The sequence below is a fragment of the Dipodomys merriami genome, unplaced genomic scaffold, assembly GCF_024711535.1.
Source record: "Dipodomys merriami isolate MVZ:Mamm:240054 unplaced genomic scaffold, mDipMer1.0.p SCAF_28, whole genome shotgun sequence".
In the NCBI taxonomy this organism is placed as follows: domain Eukaryota; kingdom Metazoa; phylum Chordata; class Mammalia; order Rodentia; family Heteromyidae; genus Dipodomys; species Dipodomys merriami.
Genome location: NW_027204270.1, coordinates 16019014 through 16032285, shown reverse-complemented (window position 1 = coordinate 16032285; position 13272 = coordinate 16019014). Strand labels below are relative to the sequence as shown.

Sequence of the window (13272 nt, the reverse complement as noted above, 5' to 3'; positions counted from 1 at the left end):
CCTTTAATAAAAGACAGATAACAAGAATTGCTAAGGAAGTAGATAAAGTGGAACTCTCACACCCTGATATGTAAGTAAAGGTATGCATGTGATGTCATAGCCACTTTGGTCCACAGTTTAGAGGTTCCTCAGAACAAACATAGAGTTACCTCATAAAAGTCTGCAACTGTGCTCCTAAATATATACTAGAAAAATTAAAGCATGCGTGCCCACATAAAAATATTTATGAATGTTCACAGCAACATTATTCATAGCCAAAAACCTTATCCAACTTTTTGATGATTCACTATCAAACAAGCTAAAAAGTTGAAAACAACCAAATATCCACTAATAAATTAACAAAGAAAATGTGGTACATGAAATATGACTTCACAGGAAAAAAAAAGCACTGATACATGCCACAACACAGATGATCCTTGAAAATATTATGCTGAAAGAAATAAGCAAAAGAGCACATTTTGAGTCATTCCATTCATATGGAATGTCCATAATAGTAGACTGGCTAGAGCAAGAAGCACTAGGGAAAACTGAGAATCAAATGTATTTCTTTGGGGGGGCTGGTAAAATGGATCAGTGATAGAGTGCTTGCTTTGCATGCATGAGGCCCTGGGTTCAATTCCTTAGTACCACAGAAGTGGTGCTGTGGCTCAAGTGGTAGAGTGTTAGGCTTGAGCTGAAAAGCTGAGGGACAGCACCAGGCCCTGAGTTCAGGCCGCATGACTGACAAAAAAAAAGATAAAATGTATTTCTTTGGGGGTGATAAAAAAAAAAGAACATTTTAAAATTGTGTGATGGTGTACTATTTGCATTTTTTTTCTTTTTTTGTGGGTCAAAGGCTTGAACTCTGGGCCTGGGCACTGTCCCTAAGCTCTTCAGGTCAAGGTCAGCACTCTAACACTTGAGCCACAGCGCCACTTGTAGTTTTCTGGTAGTTAACTGGAGCTAAGAGTCTCATAAGAGGCTGGGAAGTTGGCTCAGTGGTAGAGCACTTGCCTTGCATGCATGAGGCCCTGGGTTCGATTCCTCAGCACCACATAAGAAAAAAGCCGAAAGTGGTGCTGTAGCTTAAGTGGTAGAGCGCTAGCCTTGAGCTGAAGAGCTGAGGGACAGCACCCAGGCCCAGAGTTCAGGCCCCACGACTGGACCCCCCCAAAAAAAAAAAAGAGTCTCATAGGACGGGCTAGGAAGGTGGCTCAGTGGTAGAGGGCTTGCCTTGTATGCATCAGGCCCTGGGTTCGATTCCTCAGCACCACATAAGAAAAAAGAAAAAAGCCGGAAGTGGCGCCATGACTCAAGTGATAGAGTGCTAGCCTTGAGCTGAAGAGCTGAGGGACAGCGCCCAGGCTCAGAGTTCAGGACCACGACCAGACCAAAAAAACAAACAAAAAAAAGGGTCTCATAGGTGCTGGGAAGGTGTCTCAGTGGTAAAGTGCTTGCCTTGCATGCATGAGGACCTGGGTTCGATTCCTGAGCCCCACATAAGCAAAAAGAAAAAAAGCCGGAAGTGGCACCGTGGCTCAAGTGGTAGAATGCTAGCCTTGAGCTTAGGCCCAGAGTTCAGGCCCCACGACCGGACCCAAGAAAAAAAAGTCTCATAGACTTTCCTGCCTGGGCTGGTGAACCACAATCCTCAGATCTCAGCCTCCTTAGTAGTTAGGATAACAAGTGTGAGCCACCAGCACCCAATTGCAAATGGTTTTGAATCTACTAAACCACTGACATGTACGCTCTAACTGGCTACAAATATTTAAATTTCAATAAAGCTTCTAAAAAAATGGGACATTACTGTATTTCGTATATCAGAGTTAAATAAAATTAAAATTTCCACCTGTTCTTAATGTGGCTACTACAAAATGTAGCATTTACCTACATGGCTTATACTACATATCTCTTGCACAGCACTGATGGATAGAATACTGCATGTGAGGTTTTTTGATGGAATTATCATGAGGACAGACAAACAGCAGACTTGCTCTCTGCTCTGAAATATAGAATCATTAAATCCTATTTGTTCTTAAACTACTGACTCTTCAGAGAAACATGTCTGCTGAAATGAAATGCTCTTATGTTATAGAAACAGTTTTGATCTATTATTATTCATCATATTATGTATCTCAACACAAAAGTATTAGCATTTAGGAACATTGCTGAATGACTCTGGATGTAGTGAGCCTCTTCAGAAGAGAAGCAGGTATAGTATTTTTCACATATCCCATTCTTTCTTTGCTTGCTCAGGAGACCTTCTGCTGACTGTGTGGTTTGGATTTTATAGTGAAGTGATGATATATATACTAAGCTACTGATTCTTTCTTTCCAGAAAGAATAAACTTTGAGCAGGCCACCAGCGGTTCATGCCCGTAATCCTAGCTACTTCAAACTCTTAATCAAACTGTGATCACAAGCCCCGATGGAAAAGCCCTTGAGACTTGAACTCCAATTAACTACCAAAAAGAAGCCAGCAGTGGAGCTATGGCTCAAGCCATAGTGCACTTTGAGCTTTGAGCATGAAAACTTAGGGGCAGTGCCCAGGCCCTGAGTTCAAGCCCCAGGACTGGTACCAAAAAAAAGAAAAGAAAAAAAAAAAAAAAAGCGGGGATGGGGGGGGGAGACAGGCGGTGGAGGGAGGGAAGGGGAGGCCCCTAGGGATACAGCTCAGTGATAGACTGCTTGCCTAGCATGTATACTGGTGAAGTCTTAACAATCAAGGTCCATCATCTAGCTTCCTTAATCTAGATCCATAGCTTGACTATTCTACCAGAATCCTCTATTTCAGTCACAGATCAGGATTTAGAATTCAGCAAACACCATACTTGTTTCAGGCTCCCATCTTTGCTCATGTTATTCCCCTGACCACCCAAACACTGATTATAGTCAAACTCATTCCTGCCTGCTTTCTTTTTCAGTTCACTATCCCATTCAAGCTGTTTCTTATATATTACTATCTGGGGCCTAGTTTAAAAAACAAATGAAAAGGTCAAGATTCAGGGCAGAGATGTAGCTTGTCAACAACTACTTGCCTAGCATGTGCAAGAGAAGGAAAAGAGAAAGGGAATTCAGGATTCACTCAACATAGACTTCCTTACATTCCTCTATTCTAATTTAAAGGTTAAGTCCTCATTGTCAATTAAAAAAAAAAAAAAAAAAGCCAGGCACTAGTGGCTCACATATATAATCCAAGCTACTAAGGAGGTTGAGCTCTGAGGATCATGGTTTAAAGCCAGCCCCGGCAGGAAAGTCCATCAGACTCTCATCTCCAGTTAACCACCAGAAAACCAGAAGTGGCTCAAGTCGTAGAGTGCTGGCCTTGAAATGAAGAGCTCAGGGACAGCACCCAGGCCCAGAGTTCAAGCCCAATGACCGACCAAAAAAAAAAAAAAAAAAAAACTACATAAATCTGGCTAGACAATATTTCCACTACTTTTCTCCCCTTGTCATTCTAAAATTGTTTGTTCCCCTACTTCATTTCAGCTTCCTAGTCCCAAGTAAGGATAACACCCTTTATGGTATTTCTTCTTTCCATACTTCACTTCTTGGAATAGTAACGCTTCCTGAAAACCATGAGACACTGTATTACACTACAAATTGTAACTAACAAACAATGAGACACTGCACTACACTACAAATTGTAACTAACAAACAATGAGACACCACTGCACTACACTACAAATTGTAACTAACAAATGCCACTCTGGCCACTAGGTTTTTTTTTTTTTAATTTGGTATACTTGAACATATTGATGAAGCTGGATTAAAAAGGATAATAAGTGGGGGGAAAGTGCTTACATTGTTTCAATATTATAAAAAGTTACAGGCACAATAACTCAAAAAATGTTTTGTTTACTGATAAAAGTTTGAGCTTCTCTCTAAGTTGTCATTACATTAATTTTTTTTTTTTTTTTGCCAGCCCTGGGGCTTGAACTCAGGGCCTAAGCACCATCCCTGAGCTTCTTTTTGCTCAAGGTTAGTGCTCTACCACTTGAGCCATCGGGCCACTTCTGGCTTTTTCTGTGAGTGTAGTGCTGAGGAATCAAACCCAGGGCTCTGTGCATGCTAGGCAGGCATTCTACCACTAAGCCATATTCTCAGCCCCCACATTAATTTCTGATCTATATACCTAGGCTGAAATGATATCCCCAAGAAATCATAGTTATAGTCCAAATTGGTCATTCAAAAGCACTTTCTGGATAGGCACTTGTGGCTCATGTGTGTAACTCTAGCTACTCAGGAGGCAAAGATTGGCCAGATAGCAGTTAAGAGACTAACCTGCGCAAAAAGTCACCAAACCCATCTAAATGAAAAGCTGGGTATAGTGGTATGCACCTGTCATCCAGCTATGCTGGAAACTGAAATAAAGAGGGAGTCATAGTTCTGGTATAGCCCAAGGCTTAGCAAAAAAAGCTAAGCATGGTGGTGCATGCCTGTTATCCTAGTATACTAGGAAGCATAAATAGAAGGATTATAGTTCAGGGCGGCCTCAGCAAAAAGCAACTCTATTTCAAAAATAACCAGAGCTAATAAACAAACCAATGGACCAGCAGAGCACAAATGGCTCATGCCTGTAATACCTACTTAGGAAGCTGAGATCTGAAGATTTATCTCTCATTAACAGCAAGAAAATGGAAATTCAAGAGTAGTTCAAGTGGTGGAGTGCCAGCCTTGAGCAAAAAAATCTAAGGGACATCACACAGGCCCTGAGTTCAAGCCCCAGTACCAGCACCAAAACATAAGTAACTTGGAACAGGAGTTAAAGCCTAATACTAGAGCCAGGTGCTGGTGGCTCAGCAGGCTGAGATCTGAGGACTGTGGTTCAAAGCCAGCCTGGGCAGGAAAGGTAGTAAGGCTCTTTTATCTCCAATTAATCACCAGAAAACCAGAAGTGGTACTGTGGCTCAAAGTGACAGAATGCTAGCCTTACACAAAAAAGCTTAGGGATAGTGTCCAGGCCCTCAGTTCAACCCCTGCCCCTCTCCCCCCACACACAGAACAATTTTAAAACAAACAAACACAAACAAAAAAAAAAAATCCAATAGTGTCCACCCCCTCCCCAAAAGCCCTTCCTGTTCAAAGTAACAAAATAAAGAGCTGGTGGTGTACCAACTCCCTGGTAGAACTCTTACCTACTAAAAAGCTCAAGGCCTATGTTCAAGCCCTAGCTAGTACTTCAGACAGATAAAAGGACAAAGATTATTTTTTTTGGGGGGGAGGGAGGGTTGGTCTTGGGGCTTGAACTCTGGGCCTGGGCCTGTCCCTCAGCTCCTCAGTTCAAGGCAAGCACTCTACCGCTTGAGTCACAGTGCCACTTCCGGTTTTCTGGTGGTTAGTTAGAGATGAGTCCCAAGACTTTCCTGCCTAGGCTGGCTTTGATCTGTGATCCTCAGATCTCAGCCTCCTGAGTAGCTAGTATTACAGGCATGAGCCACTGATGCCCAGAGCTTAACTAGATGATTTTTACTTCCCTTCTTTCCTACTTTAAAATTTTGTTTTATTTACTCTTATAATCATAAAATTTAGATGTTGTTCCTCTTTAGCCTTTACACTAACCCTAATCCTCGGTATCTATACACAAATCAGTCAATTCAGTAAACTAGGTAAATGCTATTCTATCTCAAAGGATATTACAAGGGCCAAGGATAGAGCTGGATGACAGAAAACTTGCCTAGCTACCCAAGGCCGTGAGTTTGATCCTTAGTAATGCAAAAAATAAAAGAAGAAATTAACTATTTTCATTTGTTACATATTAGTACCACTAATTTAATTTATACAATTTATTTAATTTCAGGCTGGGAAGGTGGCTCAGTGGTAGACCGCTTGCCTTGCATGCTTGAGGCCCTGGGTTTGATTCTTCAGCACCACATAAGCAAAAAGAAAAAAGCCGTAAGTGGCGCTGTGGCTCAAGTGGTAGAGCGCTAGCCTTGAACTAAAGAGCTGAGGGACAGCGCCCAGGCCCAGAGTTCAGGCCCCACAACCGGACCCAAAAAACAAACAAACAAAAAAAAAAACAATTTATTTAATTTCAACTTATTTAATCAACATTTCCTTTAAAAAAATATTTGCAGACTGCCTACTGTCTATATGCTGGCCATTATTCTAAGTACTGGCAAGTCTACAGTGAACAAAACAGACAAAAATCTCTGCCTTCATGGATCTTATGTTCTATGAACAAAAATGCAAATTCTTGAGTCAGGCAGCATATACTGGACTCAAAAAAGTACAAAACTACTCCCTGTTTAATTTTTTTTTATTGTGAAAACACCGTACAGAGGGGCTACAATTTTTTTAATGAAAATTTTCAAATGTAATTAAAACATTTAAACTACTTTAAATTTCAGCTGAGGAGTTTAAAACTCCGGGGTGGCAATAAGCCAAGGAACTATAAGAAATCTAAGTCAAGCACCGGTGGCTCATGCCTGTTATTCTAGCTATTCAGGAGTCTGAGATCTCAGGATCTCATTTAAAAGTCTGTGAGACTATTATCTCCAATTAAGCACCAACAGTAGAAAGTGGAGTTGTAGCTCAAGTGGTAGTGTGCAACAAAGCTAAGGGACAGTGCCCACACTTTAAGTTCAAAAGCCCCAGTAAAGAACTAGCTTAGGATCCTGAAATATTCCTGTACATTTCAGGCCATTTACTCACTGTTTCAATTCACATGCCTGGCTAATAATCAGGAAATAGTTTCCCATTACATTAGTTCAAGGTATTATTCCTAGAGTAAAAATAAATGGTATCTCATCACAGTTTTTTCCTGAGCTTCCCTTCATATAAACTACTGTCTCAACCAGAGTAAGCTAGCCATTGATCACTGCAATTTTATAGCCTCAAACCAAAACTAACCATAATTGCCGGACCCTGGTGGCTCACGCCTGTAATCCTAGCTACTGAGGAGGCTGAGATCTGAGGATCACGGTTCAAAGCCAGCCGACAAGAAAGTCTGTGAGACTCATCTCCAATAAACCACTAGGAAGCGCCACTTCCAGTTTTCTGGAAGTTGAGAGTCCAGTTTTCTGGAAGATAAAAGTTTCAGGAACCATGATTCTCAGTTCTCAGCCTCCTGAGTAGCTAGGACTACAAGTGTGAGCCACCGGCGGCCCGCTCCTAACCATAATCTTTTTTGAGGAGTCAGTCCTGGAGCTTGAACTCAGGGCTTGGGCACTGTGCCTAACTAAGCCTTTTCATTCAAGGCTAGTACTCTACCACTTTCAACCACAGCGCCACTTCTGGTTTTCTGGTGGCTAAATGGAGTCTCAGACTTTTCCTGACTGGGCTGGCTTCAAACCACCATCCTCAAATCAGCCCAGAAGCTAGGATTACAGGCATGAGCCACTAGAATCTGGCTCGCCATAATCTTAATGGTTAAAAGTATTTTAGTCTCTATAACCAAACCCAATAATAATAACCAAAAGGTAAAGCTTTCTTATATGAGCAAGGCTATTTTGCCTTTCATCTAATAATGTTTACATACGTCCATCATCAATATGCTGCCACACAAATGTCCACTGTCCACCAGACAACAATACTACTAATATTTCCCCTACACCCGAAGGATGAAAACAAACTTGAGCCTGGTGCCACTGGCTCACTCTATCATCTTTGTTACGTATAGGAGACTAAGATCTCAAAAGGTCTCAGCTTGAGGCCAGCCTAGGCAGAAACATCCATGAGACTCCACCTACAAAATAACCAGCTAGGGCTGAGATATAGCTCAGTGATAAAGCACTTAGCCTAGCAAGTGCAACGTCCTAGGTTTGATCCCTAGTATCAAAAAAGAGAAGACAACTAACCAGCAAAAAAAGCTGGGCTGGAGACATAGCCCAAATGATAAGAATGCCAGACAATCAAGAAAGCTGAGCAAGCACAAGGCCCTGAGTTCAAAATCCAGTACAACTAAAAACAAAACAAACAAAAAACCTCAAAGCATAATGACCGGAATCATAAGCCACTGTAATTCATAAAGTCACTAAATAAATGTTTTAAAGGAAAACTGACGCCTCAAGTAATTAATGAGACCAGACCAATTTAACACCCCTATTAAAATGGAAGAAAAAAACTAAAGCCCAAACTCAAATCCAGAATTTCTCAATATTCCAAGAGAAATCTTTTATTTTAAGGCTAATGGGTTCTGTTTCTCCAGGCCAAAGTCTAACATCAAAAGGGCAGGGGTTTTATGGGATAAAGTGGGAAGACTACCAGGATTCATTATCTATCTCCTCCTAATACACTTAACTCCTCCGATTATCATCAATCTATAGCAATTATAGATTGTTCCTCTAGTTTTCCTGCTCCTGCAAAAAGAAACTTGAAACATGACAAATCCATTTATTAAAATTTCTGTGCATCAATATCACCAATGGAATTAGGAAAAGTCAGCTGGAGAGGAAAAGCTAAGTAGACCTGGGTTAATTCTTACTCATCTTTCTAACTTTACTCAGATGTCAATGTCTATAAAGCCCTAACTCTTTCTTACCCAAACAAGATTCATAGCGGACTTATCACTGTAGCTCACTTCATAGTGTTGTCTAAACTAAGTCCTATGAGTGTCAAGATCTCATCTGAGCTTTTGTTTTTGTGTTTTTGTTTTGTTGTTTTAGAAGTCCTTGAATCTGCTAGAAAGGCGCTCAACTACTCGAACCATACCCCCAGTCTCAGTTCTCAGGCCTAAAGCTATTATCAGTCTAATATACAGTAGTTGCTAAATAAATGAACAAATGAATTTATAAACTTACCACATACTGAAGTCCCAACATAAATGACTAAGAAGGTGGTAACCCTCTCCATTATGATATAAAACATGGTTTTTGAAACATTTCTTACAAGATGGACCTTTTTAAAAAAAAATCTTATCAGAGACTCCAATGAGGAAAAGAAAACAGTGGCACTTAGGGTTTAAATGGTCATAGTTTGGGGCTGGGAATGTGGCTTAGTGGTAGAGTGCTTGCCTTGCATGCAGGAAGCCCTAGGTTCAATTCCTCAGTACGATATACACAGAAAAAGTCAGAAGTGGCGCTGTGGCTCAAGTGGTAGAGTGCTGGCCTTGAGCAAAAGAAGCTCAGAGCCAGTGCATAGGCCCCAAGTTCCAGCCCCAGGACTTGCAAAAATAAATAAATAAATAAATTTTTAAAGTCACAGTTTGGTTTAAAAAAAAAACTCCCTTCAAAACCTGTCAATCTATGGGGGCTGGGAAGTTGGCTCAGTGGTAGAGTGCTTGACTTGCATGCATGAGGCCCTGGGTTTCACTCCTCAGCACCACATAAGCAGAAACAAACCAGAAGTGGCACTATGGCTCAAGTGGTAGGGTGCTAGCCTTAAGCTTAAGAGCTGAGGGACAGCGCCCAGACCCAGAGTTCAGCCCCCACAACTGACAAAAAGAAAGAAAAAAAAATCAAGGGCAGGGAATAGCTACATATGAACTGCATCTGAGTAACTTTTCTCCCTTCTCTATCTCCATCGTGTGTGTGTGTGTGTGTGTGTGTGTGTGTGTGTGTGTGTGTGTGTGCGTGCGTGTGTGTGTGTGTGTGTGTGTGTGTGTGTGTGTGTGTGTCTCACTCGTGGGGCTTGAACTCTGGGCTTGGGTGCTGTCCCTGCACTCTTTAGCTCAAGGTGAGTACTCTATCACTTGAGCCACAGCGACACTTCCGATTTTCTAGAGGTTTATTGGAGATAAGACTCTCATGGAACTGCCCGGGCTGGCTTTGAACTTGGCTTTGATCCCAGATCCTCAGATCTCAGCCTCTTGAGTAGCTAGGATTACAGGTGTGAGCCACCGGTGCCCAACTTCTATCTCCATCTTATACTGGCTCCCTCTCTCCTACATGAGGATCTACACTCAATATTTTACACTCTGGGGCTGGGAAGGTGGCTCAGTGGTAGAGTGTTTGCCTTGCATGCATGAGGCCCTGGGTTTGATTTCTCAGCACCACATAAGCAGAAAAGGCCAGAAGTAGTGCTGTGGCTGAAGTGGTAGAGGGTTAGTTTTGGCTGAAAGGCTGAGAGATAGCACCCAGGTCCTGACTTCAGGCCATGGCCGACAAAAAACAAAACAGAATCAAAAAAAAAAAAAAACATATATATATATATATATATATGTGTGTGTGCGTGTGTGTGTGTGTATATATATATATATATATATATATATATATATACACACACACGCACACACACATATATTTGACACTTTCCTGATGGTGGGGCTTAGAGAAACTGCTGACTACCGTAGGAGCTACAGATTCTGGGTGCTAATTGGAATAGTATTTTTCTTGGAGGTCAAGTTGACTACTGAACAAGGAAAAATGAGCTGAATCAACTGTGGAGAGCCTACACCTTAAGGCTCAGTAAAGTGAAGATAACCTACTTGTCCAGAAATATGTGGTTATAAACTAATTAAAACAAGGTCCAGGGTCTGGGAAGGTAGCTCAGTAGTAGAGTGCTTGCCTTGCATGCATGAGGCCCTGGGTTCAATTCCTCAGCACCACAAAAGCAGAAAAAGCTGGAAGTGGTGCTGTGGCTCAAGTGGTAGAGCGCTAGCCTTGAGTTGAAGATCTGAGTGAGGGACAGAGCCCAAGCCCAGAGTTCAGGCCCCATGACCAACAAAAAAAAAAAAAGAAAGAAAACAAGGTACAGTACCACTGTGTTTTAAATTACTCCACAGAGCTTCTTTTCTGTATACTTTCCCCTGGCTCTCAAGATAGGAGAGTTTCCTTCCAGCCCCACATGCAGGCTGGGTGAGAAGCAATCTAATAAAAAGAGGGCCCCTTGGGCTTGGAGTCAGTCACAACAGTCTGAGGCTCATAGACCACCTTTTTATTAAGGCAGGTAAACTGTAGAAACAGCTAACTTCACTTCAGTACCCTCATCTGTAAAATGGTGACCTTACCTATTTTATTAGAATACTTGGGGAAATCAATGAAAACCATGCACTACTCCCAAAACACTAGGCCCTCAAAAATGGATGCCACTGGTACTACTATTCAGATCTAGCTTTAGCAAAGAGACTAAAAAACAGCAATGTTACTGACTTTGGACTGTAAGACAAAACTGAAAGTCAATAGTGGGATTAAAAAAAAAAAAAAAGGAAAATTGCACCTCAAGCAAAACTTTAAAACTTTTTAACTTTTTCTTGTCTTAAAACCTATGAAAAATAGTTAAGGACACATGGGTCATTTTTGGACTAGCACAGACCTTTACCTAATTTAGTTCTTGGAAAGAACCCACTGTCTGATTTGCTTATCTAAACTGGCTGCCCCAAAACAGTAACTAGACTCCCCAGAAGTGTCAGCAGCCTTGAGAGAAATTATACCCTGAAGTCTTTCTGTATAAATAGAGAGAACACTGTGTGTTTATAATACACTGCAAAATTAAGTCATAACTACTCGGACACCTGGATTCAAACCCATTTCTCTTGAATTATCAAAAAAGTGAACAACTTCAATCTGAATAACTAGGCTTTTAATGCAGACCCAGAAGCACCCTAAAAAATGTAAGCAAGACTTTCTATCAACTAGAAAAAAAGTTAATTAAGATTCTCAACAGAGCTTTTCTCAATCTCATACTGGAAAACTGCAGTGAGATTTCAAGGCATTTTTTGGTTTTATTTTCTACAGCACTGGGAACTGACCTCAGGGCCATAAGCTTGTTAAGAAAGTGTTCTACCATTTGAGTCAAAACAAGTATTTGGAAGTGCCATTTTCATCAGCTATAAGTTTCACAACGTTCTCCCTTATATTAGCTTTTCATATCAGTTTACTTCAAGCCCTCATCTCAGCCCACCCTCTTGCAGGCCTCATCCTTTTGACTCTGAAATCAAGAAACTCTTTCTCTTTGAAAGGGTCTCACAGGCCTTGCCATGCAAAACTGATGTCAATTTAAGCTGATTTCAGTTCATACTTAAATCCAACACTTCATTCCTAATTTGTCACTTGAACACTAAGTACAAATCAAAGGCACTTTACTATGCAAATCTCCTTTGAGTATTTTTACAAATTTAAAATATCATCTGAACTTATTCTTTTGCTAACCTATGTTGACTTACAAAGGGGTTTCACTATGACATTTACACACATGCAACATTGAATCTGATGCAATAACTGTATCCACATATTTTGAGGAACAAGGAATCTAGTCAAGTCGTGGAACAAGGGACTCTAGCACTGCACTCCAGACACACTGCTTGGGTTGTTATCAATTTATTGCATGATGAGCACTTGCAAACACAAATCCTCATTCTCTCGTTAGAAAAGCAGAATTGCTCTACTTAAATACATTGCTAATCAATTCCACATTACCAGTTACCACTGATGCACTCTGATGGAATCTGTAACCTATACTTCATTTTCCATTTATGTAAGTGGATTTTAACAATTGTAAACTTTGTGGGTAAAGCAAAGGTAACAAGAATTGATATAGAGGAAGATTTTACCTTCAATGACATGAGGCAAAATAAAGCCACATAAAACTAAGTATCCAACATTACCACAAATGGATTTCAAAGTGATTTCCAATAGAAATAAATTCATTCATGTTTAATAATTGCTCCTTTTATTAAAAAAAGAAAACTGTTACAGCACTAATACTTTTAAGATGCAACCAACTCACAGCTTTTAGAAGTACTTCCTTTGTGAAGCACTTGAAGTTACTGTTCACAGTAATCAAGTTACAGATCTGTGTCCAAAAAACCACCAAATTCACCAAATAATGTCATACTGTATACAGTATTGCAGTTCCTACTTAATACTTTGTACATCGATAACACAAAATATGGGCTTCTGACAAAACATCTAAAGACGCAAGGAATGAAAAATTTAGTAAGTATAAAACAATCAAGAAAAAAATTAGATATTTTAAACTCACAAAGTACTAAGTAAAGACACGCATAAGAAATCCCTGAAGTAGGAAAAAGAAGTCAACCTTAAACTTCATGGGTAAAGAAACTAAAGATGTTGACCAGAACCAACCAGATTTTCTAAGAACATTATCAGTGAACTATTCTTAACAGAATCATGCAGGATAAAAACATTATGAAATCAGTACACACATCACACTGGAATGGAATTTATCTTTTCTCTGCACCACACTGGACTTAAAAATGTGGACTAACAATATTTAAAGAACAGAGAAAATGACACTTGACAGAAACAAAACAATGACCTGAAATGACTCTAGAAGGGAGGAGATGCCTTTCCCTTCTCAAAGCAATCGATACAGACAAGAATAATAATCTGGGGCTCTCAGTGCCATGACTAATTTGCTATCACTACAAGTCAAATACCCGATGGTAGAAAG

General features: G+C 40.4%; 1 protein-coding gene across 4 annotated transcripts in view; it reads right to left on the bottom strand.

Annotated features, from left to right (window-relative positions):
- Positions 1-13272, bottom strand: part of Eif4g3 (eukaryotic translation initiation factor 4 gamma 3) — a 234209-nt gene that overhangs the window by 219156 nt on the left and 1781 nt on the right. The window lies entirely within an intron of this gene.